Genomic DNA, 13646 nt, shown 5'->3' on the forward strand with positions numbered 1-13646 from the left:
AACAGAATTTATTCCAAAAATATAAGAATAAATTTCAAAGTGCCAGCGATTACCTTCTGTTTCTCTTGGTACTTCCCTTTCCTCTGGGGGGAAGTCTGGCTGAGATTGGCTCAGTGCTAGGAATTCAAATGTCCCTACTCTTGCTTCACACTTTGAGGCTCTACATTCTATCTCCAGCATCATAAAATAAATACAAGCCCAGCAAGCTGTCTTCTAAAGTAAAGTGATTTGAAAAGCAGGATGTGGGGCTTAGCATGTAACTCAGTTGGTAGAGTGCTTGTCTAGCCTCTGTGAGGTGGCGGGTTCCAATATCCACTGGACTTGTTAGTGCATTCCTACATTCTTAGCATTCTGGGAGGTGCAGGCAAGACCATTCAAGGATTAAAACAGGGGAAGGAAGAGATTAAGAAAAAAGATGAGTATATAAAAATTTGATTGATAATTTTTTTCTCTGACATTTGCACTGTTCAGATTTTGAGACAAAATACTAATGCACATTAAGCTACATGAGATTACTGTTTCCATACAGCTAATTTTGTAATTTTGTTAAATACTACCTTGTGTGTATGTTTGTGTGTGTGTGTGTGTGTGTGTGTATCATACACTGATGAGAATATTGCTCAGGTTCCCTTTATTACAATAAGGAATGCATTCAGAAAATATTTACATGTGAAGGTATTTCCAAATGAAGCATCTCCTCTTACTTTTTGATGCTGGAGAGGGAATGCAGGATCTTGCACACAACAAGCACAAGGCTCTACCTCTGCTCCACTCCCACCTCCTCTTTGTAGGAAATATCTAGAATGTTACAGATTTGGCATTACGTGAGTAACTTCTCCACAGAAGACAAGAATGGCATTTCAAACTCCTGGTCAGAAAACCTGCTCACAGATGCTGGAGCAGTCCTTCTGATTTGAAGCCTCTTTTGTGCAGACAGAGAGAGAATATGAGCCATGGTTTCAGCATAACTTTCTTCACTCTCAGTCAGAAATCTAGTTATTTGTCCTTCATGAGGAATGACAATGTCAAGCTTTGGGCCTACTGAATTGTGAGCAAGGATAATTGTGCCAACTGCCATGAACTCGACAGTTCCGATCCCGAAATGCTCATTCCACATGGTATGCAGCCCAATTGTTGCTTCAGACAGGTAATTCTTCAATTCATAAAATGAAATGTTTATTTATATTCCACATTTTCTTGGACTCCCAAATTCTCTGATAGTTTTCTCAGCTGGCTTACTTGAAGCTCATCATCTTTGTTTCGATACCGTCCAATAAGGACAAGTTTAAGGGAAGGGTGTGACTCAGCTGCCTTCTCTTTTAACAACGTAGCAAAAGCTTTGATCTGCAAAGCGTGATTCTTTTCAGGATTGAACTGGCCAATGGAAATCAGCAAATGTCCTGAGGTCACCTTTTTCTCATGTAAGGTGATGTCCAGAAATGTCTGCACATCACAAGGTGGATAAACAATGTTAGTGCATTGGCCAACTTTCAACAGCGAGAGAATATGGTTTAGTGTCCAAGAAGAATTCACCATGACTACATCACTGCAAGAACCAATAAGACCATAAATAAAAGCAAACAAATAGTAGTAGATGAGCTTTGCTTTGCTGAGGAGAGTATTCCTGCTAATGAATGCTGCGTTATTATATCCAGTGTTTTGATTCTTACTACAGAGAGTACGGCAGTGCTGATAGTAGGGTAGTGGACATAGCTCCCAACTCAGCTGCTCCCTATGTATTTAAACAGAGGCAGTGTGAACGCATATCCCATTGAATCGATGTAAACATCAGAACACACTGCATCAGAGCTTCCCAGCCAAGAAGAATGGATCCAAGGTTTTGGCCTAGCTATGTGAAGTGGGGATACCGAGAATATTCCACAAGGTAGTGTTTCCGTAGGAAAACAAACTGCACTGGGTGAGCTAACTTGATGTTAAAGTACTATTTAATTGAAACATAGGCATGTCTAAATATTACTTATCCTAGGATTAATTTCTTAAGAATGTATTTAAATACACAGCTCAGGGATTTGCATAGAGTGTAACATTATTTAGACTATCATCTAAATAGATAGGGTACTTGAATTACAGACAGTGACAAAAAAGAATCTGGGATTTATAAGGCAGCTCAGAAGTTTATTTTGCTTTCCACCAAACCCAAGGACGTGTGTTTAATCCATAAAGTAGCTATGGTAGAAAGTGAAAACCTACTTCCCCAAGTTATTCTCTGATACACACATATTCAGGGTATATAAGCATCTGCATGCATAGGTACATAGGTACAAAATAATAAAACCATAGTATTTTGAGTTGATTGCTTTGGAGGATGGATTATCCTGCATCTAATTGAGTTGAATACCTTACATAAATTCCAGTAATTTTACTTGCCTGAGCACTAAAGATTCTGAGACTTCAAATTAAAAGGGCATTATATTATTAGCTATTACAGTTTGTTTCAAAATATATACGATATAATTTACCAGAAAGCCTAACAATAGGCAGAAAACAATGTCATAGATACAATAGAAATAATTACTTATATTTACAAAGTGGCTAGGAAAACAATGAGTGTAGTTAGCACAACTCATCTCTAGCCACACTGTTTCTGGGTTATGGTCATATATCAGAAATGAAGCATTGCCAGATATTTCACAGAGGAATGTCTTATACCACCAGATAAGTTATTAAGGGACCCCATAAACATTTTACATGAAAGATATATTGAGCAGTGCACCTTTGATATAGAGTGTTTGAGATTGAAATACCAGCATGCATTCTGATCTTTGGACAGTCTATTAATTAAATTGCACCAATAATATTTTTCCACATTTATACCACAGTTAAATAAGTTTTTTTTCTAATGTGCATTATTGAATGACCACATTTGGCTAATCTGCTAAATTATATAATTTCTTGGAAAAATCATACCATAGAAAAGGCAGATTCTTCTTCAATGTTGCTCTCAAAAGATAAGCAAAGTTCTAATCAAATCTGCAAGAGATTCTTTAACCAGACTTTTGTACTTGTCAAATTACAGTCTTTCGTTACTATGCATGGAGAGTAAAACACTTGTTTCCTGTGGCTCATAAGTGTCTATTTCCAATATACTAAGGAAAATTAATCACTTCATATTACTTGAGAAATGCAAAATGTTGGTCACATTGACTAATAAATATTAATGTCATTAAGGCAAACAGTGCAACAAGACTAAAATTCTCTTTTAGACTATGAACAATGTAAATATAATTCTGTTTTCAAAAATTGAAAATGGATTGTTTTCCCATAGAATACATAATGATTACAGTTTCCCCTCCCTATACTCCTCCCAGCCCCTTCCACCTCCCCTCATGTTCAGAAACACTCCATTTCTGTCTCTCATAAGAAATAATAGGCTTCTATGAGAAAACAAACTACCTTGACAAAATACAATATGATATGATGGAGCAAAAAATATTGTATCAAAGTTGAACATGGCAGCCAGTCAGGAAATGAGTTCCAAAAGCAGGCAAAAATGTCATTTTTAATATGATTATATCAATAACTTGCAAAAACCATATAACTTGTGTAATGTGTCAAATCATCTCCATATCATAGACATTTATGTAAATTCACTAATATTATTTGGCATTATGATTTGACTTTCCTAAATTATTATTTAGCTAATTACTAAATTAGCATACTTTATGCAAATTTACATTGAAAATATGTGTCACACTGAACATTATGAATCTCAGTATTTTCTATGGTCAATGAGAACTAATAAAATGGAGAGAAGATCTGTGAAATTATTACTTAATTAGCTTTATGTTTTATTTCTTCAGAGATTCTAATATGACATAATAAAATGCTAAATGTTTTTTTTTACCAAATGCATCTTCACTGGTTGAATTCAGGTGTATAAATATTTCATTTATCCAAAGTTCACATTACTGTTACTAATGAAAACAAAATAGATGCTGGTCTTTGTCCTATAAAGTGTATGTCAAAGTGAATGTCAAAAATTATAAGCAAATTTTGAAAATATTTAATAAGCAATACAATTCTCTAAATTTTTTTAAAGGATAAACCAAATAAGTTAAAATATATATGCTGGGTGTGTGATACTCTGTGTTGCTCATCAGAGCTTCTAAGAGAACCTTGACTCAATACAGACTTCTGTCATTCACCTTGGCTGTCTTCTAGAACTTTGGGATAAGGCCCTATTGCTGCTGATACTGCCCTCATTAGACAAAGGACTTGGAGAGATCAATGAGTTATTGACTGGAGGCTTTCTCTTGTTGACTAGCTCTCATAGTGCCATAGATGCTACTTAGGGAATCTAAGAGACATAAGTGCCACTGTGAAAACAGTATAATTTATTTAGTAGATCATATTTTTGCCCCAAATAATAATAATTAGACATAACCTAGAGCTATGTGATTGTACATAAGTCTGACACTATAGCAGGGAAATCACGCCTAGTTCTAGAAAGCAAAGTAAGAGCTATGGCTTAAAATATCACAAAACATAGAGGAGGAGATTTTCATGTAATTCTGCTGAATTGTTATAGAATAAAGTGCTTTGTAACTATTTATTCTGGAACAAATAAAATAGTGCATCTTTCTCACTCCTCACCAAAAATACTCCCTTTTGCAACAGAAGCAAGTCATAAAGATAAAACACAAACAGAGAACCAGGGTTTAAATTCATGCAAATAATACTATAAATATAAAATTAATCTGTAAATAGGAGACAAATAATTATCCATTCCTCCAAACAAAGAATGGATTACAAAACTTTTGATCCCTGGCGTAGTCAAATTTACTTTTCTGTGCATCTTCAGTTCTTAATATTGTGCAGATTACAATCCTGTCTCTAGCTTTCTAATCTGGCAGATATTTCAGTGACTTCACTGAGCACACTTACATGAAAAGTAAACACAGTTGTGTGATTAAACCATAGAATCCTCATTGAGTATAAACTCCATCATAGTACTATTTATCACCTGGTGTTCCAAATACTACTAAAATAAACCAAAATAAGAAACATACAAGTACATAAATAAATGGACCTAACTACGCAGAGACATCCAAGCACTTACACAGTTTCAGAAAGTCCAATTTGTTATAGCAGCTTTAAATAGTTTACAAAAGCATAAACTTAGAGGTATTTTCAGTAAATTTTATTCTTGCAATAAGTAAAATATTTAGTACTAATTGCTATAATAATTTGATCATTTTTAGTTTTACTCTTTTGCATCACATAAAATCCTATGCAAATTTTATATAATAAAATCTTTGAAAAGCCAAATTATATATTAGATTCCATGTTTTATTAGTATCTATACCTCAAAACAGGTACATAGTGCATTAATTTCAAATGACACTATATTTAAGCAGAAACACTGAAGATTTTTCTCATTAAGTTTCTCCACTATTAAATCCTGGCACTGTGTGATTGAGACCCCACAGGCTTCCGAAGGTTGGTAAAGATGAAGAACATGAATAGTTAAATTTGCACCTTCTGTGTTATTAAAATAGGATGCATTTTGCAGACTTTTCCAAACTTATATTTAGTCTCATCCTATAGACACAACTGCAAATTATTTTTAATAAAGAAACACATCTAAGTCAATTATAATATCCATATTTTAAAAGAAAAGTGTTCTTGTAAGGAAATCTTGCAGAACATAAAATTGTTTCTTGTGTTAATATTGATCTCTAAACACCTTGTAAATTCTCATTTGGCATACTGACATAGCATACAGTAAGCAACAATATTAATAATTCAGCTGTAGACATATCCAATGTGTGTGACCAGTTCTCAAAATAATGAGGCACAGTTATTATCCATGGCTTTAGTGGACAAATTTTCCTGTTATGTAAAATTGGGCACCATAAAAGGCTCTCCACCAACATCAAATTCAAGCTCACTTTAGAAAAATCAGTTTCACTCTTTAAGAAACAACATCTCCATCTTTCCCGTTTACTTTTACAAAAATGAAAATTCCTTGTGAATCTATGAAATGTTTCTAATGAATAGGGAGTTCTTATTACAAACAAAGGAACTCTACCCATAATCCCACCATTAGACCTGAGTGCTAAAACTAGGAGAGATATTTCTAAGTTAGCTTTATATTGAAGTTATGATTGCTTGGACATAATTTATATAATAGTAGAGTAATTTCTTATTTCCTGGTACTCAGCTTTCACAAATACACTTTAGAAATTATCCAGAAAAATCTCTTTGGTAAAGAAGTCAGGAGTCTGTAGCTGTCAGGTGAACAGTTGCACTGAAAATTGAAATAGATGAGGGAAATTGTTTCAACGGAGTTATTTTGAACCAGAATGTGGTAATCACCTTGGTAGTGTTTGCTTAATGCACTTCTTTTCTCCATTACTTTCCACCAACTTCCCTCATGCTTAGCTTCCTTTCTGGGATTCCAGATGACTCTCAGGTCTCCCTATACCAGCTAGATATTGGAGCAGTCCATTTCACACTCTTTTCTCATCAATTTCTACAACCTGTCTAGATATCCGACATTATATGTAGGGTATTCCACTATTGCATTTTTGTTTCTGATTTTATTTCTTGACTTGTGATACTAAAGTAAGTTCAAAATTTATAAATAGAGTAAAAGTATGTACAAAACAAATCTAAAATCAAACATAGGTTATAAACGGTATGTTAAAAACTGTATTAAAATCACTATCTAAAAAAACAAGTGAATGTGTGTGTGTGTGTGTATTTTAACTTAAATGGTAGATGTCACCCCCTCAGAATTAAGACTTGATGACTTATTTTTTCCTATATACTGAAATTCCATACATTAAACCAAATTCTGAAACATAATAACATTCCTTAGCCTTGAAACAGAGACTGAATGATTGATGAATTTGTCACTCACAGATAAATCTTCATTACATGTTCTCTGATCAAATGTCTCATGAGAATCTGAAATATCAGAGAAATAAGCTTGAATTAGAGTACCGAATTGTACAAAACAAGTCTTCAGTTTTTATAGCTAACAATCAAACAAAGAATAAAAATTATATTTTCAGGGTCTGTCACATCATCCCGGGAAGGGCCCAGGTTCTTCCTCATGTGTCCAGGCTGAGAGAACATCCCTCCATGTGGTATGGGTTCCCAGAGTCCTTCTGTATTCCAGGAATAATGGGTTGGGAGAATTGAAGTGTGGGAGAGGAGGGGAGGGAGAGGGAACTGAAAGTGACATGCATAAAAAGGTAAATAAAAAATATGAAAAAAGAATAAAAAGTATATTGGAAATCTGCTACACTGAACTTTTCCAATAAAATGTGATCATTAAGAGCAATAATTTCCTGTTTCCTTGATAATAGTGTCAATATTTAGGCATTTGTGCAGGCCTGCCTTTGGAGTTCTGACAGGATATGCCGGCAGCTGCTGCCACTAAGAGCATTACCTGTGGCTATTCACTATGTTCCCTTTAAAAAGGGCCCTACCTACCTCCCATCTCTCTCTCTCCTCTTTCTTTCCCTCTCTCTGTGTGTTCCTTCCTCTCTCCCTCCCTCTCTCTCTCTCCTCTCTCTCTCTCTCTCTCTCTCTCTCTCTCTCTCTCTCTCTCTCTCTCTCTCTCTCTCTCTCTCTCTGTGTGTGTGTGTGTGTTTGCGTGTATGTCTGCCTCTCTTTCTCTCAACCACTTTATGAGAACAGAAGTTATGCTGTAACCATGATGGTTAACATTAATACGAAATGAGACTTGGAAATGCTAAGGGTTGTTAAGAGTTAGTGATTATAATTGCTGGTCCTGTACAATTTTGTGTGGTTCTTTACTTAATAATTTTTAATTTAAATTAGAAATAAGCTTGTGCCGGGCGTTGGTGGCGCACGCCTTTAATCCCAGCACTCGGGAGGCAGAGGCAGGCAGATCTCTGTGAGTTCGAGACCAGCCTGGACTACCAAGTGAGTTCCAGGACAGCCTCCAAAGCCACAGAGAAACCCTGTCTCGAAAAACCAAAAAAAAAAAAAAAAAAAAAAAAAAGAAATAAGCTTGTTTCACATGTCAATCACTACTACCTCCCCATCCTCCCCTTCCCCACCCCCCAACTCCCACCAACACCTCTATCTCCCCACCCAATTCCCACTATGATGCCAAGGAGAGTGAGACCATTCATGGGGGATCTCCAAAGTCTGCCACATCATCATCTGGGGCAGGGTCTAGGTCATCAGTCAAAGCTGAGAGAGCATCCCTCTATGTGGAATGGGCTCCCAAAGTCCATTAATTTGCCAGGGATAAATACTACCCTAGACCCCATAGATTGCCAAGTTCTCACTGACACCCAAATTTAGGGGGTCGGGATTAGTCCCATGCAGGCCTCTCATTCATCAGTCTGGGGCCCATGAGTTCCTACTTGCTCTGGTCACCAGTTTCTGTTGGCTTCACTAGCCCAGTCTTAACTCCTTTGCTCATCACTCCTCCCTCCCTGCAATTGGGTTCCAGGAGTTCAGTTCAGTGTTTACCTGTGGGTGTCTGTCTCTGCTTCCATCAACTACTGGATAAAGACTCTAGGATGGCATATAACTTAGTCGTCAATCTCATTATTGGAGAAGGACATTTCAGGTAGCCTCTCCAATATTGCTTGGATTGCCAGTTGTTGTCATCCTTGGAGATCTCTGATTATTCCCCCAACACCACCTTCCTGCTCCTCCATATGCTCTTCTCCCCTCCTTCTCCCCCTGTCTTTCTCCAAGCTCCCTCCATGCTCCCAATCCACTAAGGAGATCCCGGTGGTACCCTTCTCTTGGGTCTCCTACATATCTCTCTTAGGGTCCTACCTGTTTCCCAGATTCACTGGCAGTAGGATTGTAGGCTGGCAATCCCCTGCTCCATATCTAAAATTCATATGTGAGTAAGTACATACCATGTTTATCTTATTGTGACTGGGTTACCTGACTCAGGATGGTTTTAGTACCATCCATTTGCCTGCAAATTTCAAGATTCCATTGTTTTTTCTGCTAAGTAGTACTCCATTGTGTAAATGTACCACATTTTTTCTATCCACTCTTCAGTTGATGGGCATCTAGGTTGCTTCCAGGTTCTGGCTATTACAAATAATGCTGCTATGAACACAGTGGAACACATGTCCTTGTTGTATGAATACGCATCTTTTGGGTATATGCCTAAGAGTGGAATTGCTGGATCTTGTGATAGAGTGATTCCTATTTTCCTGAGGAATCTCCATACTGATTTTCACAGTGGCTGTATGATATCGCACTCCCGCCAGCAGTGAATGTGTGTTCCCTTTCTTTACACCCTTTCAAGCATAAACTGTCATGGTGTTCTTGATTTTAGCCATTCTGACAGGAGTAAGATGGTATCTCAGAGTTCTGATTTGCATTTCCCTGAAGGCTAAGAATGTTGAGTACTTTCTTAAGTGTCTTTCAGCCATTTTAGACTCCTCTATTGAGAATTATATTTGGATATGCACCCCATGTTTTGATTGATCCTTTGGTGTTTTGGAGATTTGATCTTGAGTTCTTAGTAAATTTTGGAGATCAGCCCTTTGTCAGATATGAGGCTAGTGAATATCTTTTCTCATTCTGTGTGCTACCTTTTTGTCTTGTTAACTATGTCCTTTGCCTTACAGAAACCTCTAAGTTTCAGGATATTACAATTATTAATTGTTAAACTCAGTGTCTGTGCTACTGCTGTTACATTCAGGAAGCAATCTCCTGTACCAGTTCATTCAAATGTACCTCCCACTTTCTCTTCTAAGAGGTTCAGTGTGGCTGGATTTATGTTAAGGTCACTGATACATTTGGACTTCCATTTTGTGCATCATGATAGATATGGATCTGTCTGCAGTCTTCTACAAGCCAGCATCCAGTTATGCCAGTACCATTTAATTTTAATAAAACTCTTGCTTGCAAGTAAACAGAATGTCAATTTGTGTTCTTTGCATTGATAAACCCCTAAATGGTGTAGCTATGTGCTATAGTTGGGAAGCCCCAGTCTGGGGTATACATCTGAAACCAGTATAAAAATTAAAGCATCTTCTTTGCTTAAAAATCATTTATTGTCAGACTGGTGAAATACTGAATGACCCCAAATCCATACAATAACACGAAGCAAATTAAACAGAGCTACCTCTTGAACCATCTATTTCTTTATATTGAATGTTGGAAGTTGTTCCTTCTAGCTCCCTGAAATGCATACTGCCCCACTGTTTCCTTAGTCATTCCACATGGTTGGTGCAAAAGCACATCAGAGTATCCTTTATTCCTTTTTAAATTTAACAGTATGTATTTGTCAACTCTGCCCCTCAGCTGGTAGTCTCCATGTTTCTGCAACTATTAGAATTTCAATGTTTTAAGAGTACTAAGTGAGTGAAATCATTGACAGTTGTCTTTCTTTTTCTACATTTTGCTCAATATAATCATGGCTACACTCCATGAATTATTAGAAATGACAGATTTTCATTATTTTATTAAGAAAAATGTTTCACTTTTTGTATAGCATATGACTTTTATTCTTTTTTTTCAATTTGGTATGTCTGGTTTTTTTCAAATTCTTGTTTGTTGAACATAGTATAGCAAAAGACACTTGAGTGAACAAGTTTCTCTTAACATTGGGGTAAGAAAATTTGATCATGCTTTAACTGTTTTAACATCTCCAACATTGTTTTGCAAAACAGTAATACTAAGTTACATTTTTATCTGCAATTGTAAAATTTCTTTATTCATATACTTGCCAGTACTTAATGTTTTATGTTTTATATTTTTATGCATTGAAATGATGTGTTTTCAAGTATGTAGCTGCACCAGGTGCATGGCTGTTGACAACTCATGTCAAAATAAGGCATTGGGTGCCCTAGAACTGGATTTACAGATGGTTATGAACCACCATATTGTGCGGAGAACTGAACTTGGGTTTCTTCTATAGTGTATTGGAGAATATTCAGCAGACAGAAAGAGCAAGAGTTGATAATAGACATTGCAACACAAGAATTAAATACACAGCATGATATATATTCTTTCTTTTGAATTGTTGTACTCTAATAATTTCATGTGTATTTCTACTCTCCATTTCAGATTGGATAGGGGGACATAAGAGCAGACACTGAGGAAATCCAGAGAATCATCAGGTAATACTTTGAAAACCTGTACTCCACAAAATTCAAAAATTAAAGGAAATGGATGAGTTTCTGGAGAGATATCACCTGCCAAAATTAAATTAAGAACAGATAATCAATTTAAATAGACCTTTAACACCTAAGGAAATAAAAGCAGTCATCAAAAGTCTCCCAACCAATAAAATCCCAGGGCCAGATGGCTTTAGTTCAGAATTTTACCAGAAATTCAAAGAACAACTTATACCAATTCTCCTCAAAGTATTCCATGCAATAGAAGCAGAAGGGTCTTCGCCAAATTCTTTTTACAAGGCTTCAATAACATTGATACCTAATCCACACAAAGGCACAACTAAGATAGACAAATTCAGAACAATATCTCTCATGAATATTGATGCAAAAATACTCAAAAAAATACTGGCAAATCAGATCCAAGAACACATCAGAAAACTCCTCCACCATGATCAAGTAGGCTTCATTCCAGGGATGCAGGGATGGTTCATCATACAAAAATCTATCAATGTAATCCACCATATAAACAATCTGAAAAAGAAAAACCACATGATCATCTCATTAGATGCTGAAAAAGCCTTTGAAAAATCCAACATCCCTTCATGGTAAAGGTCTTGGAGATATCTGGGATAACAGGAACATACCAAAACATGATAAAAGCTATATACAACAAACTAACAGCCAGTAAAGAGAAACTTTTTCCTTGAGAGAAGCCTTTCCGCACACCTGGTTCTAGAGCCACATCAGTCTCAAATAAACACACAGGAGGCTATATTAATTATGAAGCTGTTGGCCTTGCTTGTTTCTTACTGGCTAGCTCTGACTTAAGTAATTACCCCATAATTGTTAATCTAAGTATGTCTCTTACCGGAGAAGTTTCCGGGCTTCCTACCCCATGGCGTTACATCTCGACTCTCTGTGTTTCTCCTACCCAGAATCCTCCTGGACTTCTAGTCCCACCTATCTAGATTCCTATTGGCTCAACAGTGCTTTATTGACATAAGTCTTCCCCAACAACAGCCAACATCAAACTAAATGGACAGAAACTCAAGGCAATTCAGCTAAAATCAGGAGCAAGGCAAGGCTGTCCCCTCTCCCCTTACCTCTTCAATATTGTATTCAAAGTTCTAACTAGAGCAATAAGACAACAAAAGGAGATCAAGCAGATACAAATTAGAAAGAAAGAAGTCAAACTTTCACTATTTGCAGATGATATGATAGTTTACATACATGACCCAAAGAACTCTACCAGGGAACTCTTACTGCTGATTAACACCTTCAGCAAAGTGGCAGGATACAAGATCAACTCAAGAAAATGAGTAGCCCTACTATATACATAAGATAAGAGGGCTGAGAAAGAAATCAGACAAATATCACCCTTTACATTTGACACACAGACGATAAAATACCTTGGGGTAACGCTAACCAAAGAAGTGCAAGACCTGTACTGCAAGAACTTTGAGTTTTTAAAGAAAGAAATTAAAGAAGATAAGAGAAAATGGAAAGATCTTCCAACTCTTGTATAGGTAGGATCAATGAAGTAAAAATGGCAATCCTGCCAAAACAATCTACAAACTCAATGAAATCCCCATGAAACTCCCAGCCCAATTATTCACAGACCTTGAAAAAACAATTCTCAACTTTATATGGCAAAACAAAAGACCCAGGATGTCCAAGACAACCCTGCTCAACAAAGCAACATTGGGAGGCATCACCGTTCGTAACTTGAAGCTCTATTATAGAGCTGTAGTCCTGAAAACAGCTTAGTATTGGCACAAAAAAAGACAACTAAACCAGTGGAATTGAATTGAAAACTTTGAGATTAATCCACAAACCTATGAACAGCTGATTTTTGACAAAGAAGCTAAAATTATACAATGGAAAAAAGATAGAATCTTCAACAAATGTTGCTGGTATAACTATATTGACATGTAGAAGACTGCAGATAAATCCAAATCTATCGCCATGCAAAAATTTTAAATCCAAATGGATCAAAGACCTCAACATAAATCTAGCCATACTGAACCTGTTAGAAGAGAAAGTGAGAGGTACCCTTGAATGAATTGGTATAGGAAACTGCTTCCTGAACATAACACCAGTAGCACAAACACTGAGATCGACAATTAATAAATGGAACCTCCTGAATCTGAGTAGCTTCTATAAGGCAAAGGAAACAATCAGCAAGACAAAAAGGCAACCCACAGATTATGAAAAGATATTCACTAACCCCACATCTGACAGAGGGCTAATCTCCAAAATTTGAAGAACTCAAGAAGCTATTCTCCAAAACACCAAAGGACCCAATTGAAAAGTTGGGGACTGAACTAAATAGAGATTTCTCAATAGAGGAGATTAAAATGTCTGAGAGACACTTGAGAAAGTGTTCAACATCCTTAGCCATTAGGGAAATGCAAATCAAAAAAAACACTGAGATATCATCTTACTCCTGTCAGAATGTCTAAAATCAAAAACACCAGTGACAACTTAAGCTGGAGAGGATATGGAGAAAGGAGAACACTCATCCATTGTTGGTGGGAGTGCAAACTT

The 13646-nt window shown here is 36.5% G+C and overlaps 1 pseudogene; it reads right to left on the reverse strand.

The window, feature by feature from the left end:
* Window positions 1-820: 820 nt before the first annotated feature.
* Window positions 821-13646, reverse strand: part of LOC101839000 — a 128677-nt pseudogene continuing 115851 nt past the window's right edge.

Source organism: Mesocricetus auratus, unplaced genomic scaffold (genome assembly GCF_017639785.1).
Source record: "Mesocricetus auratus isolate SY011 unplaced genomic scaffold, BCM_Maur_2.0 Super-Scaffold_100011, whole genome shotgun sequence".
NCBI classification, from domain to species: domain Eukaryota; kingdom Metazoa; phylum Chordata; class Mammalia; order Rodentia; family Cricetidae; genus Mesocricetus; species Mesocricetus auratus.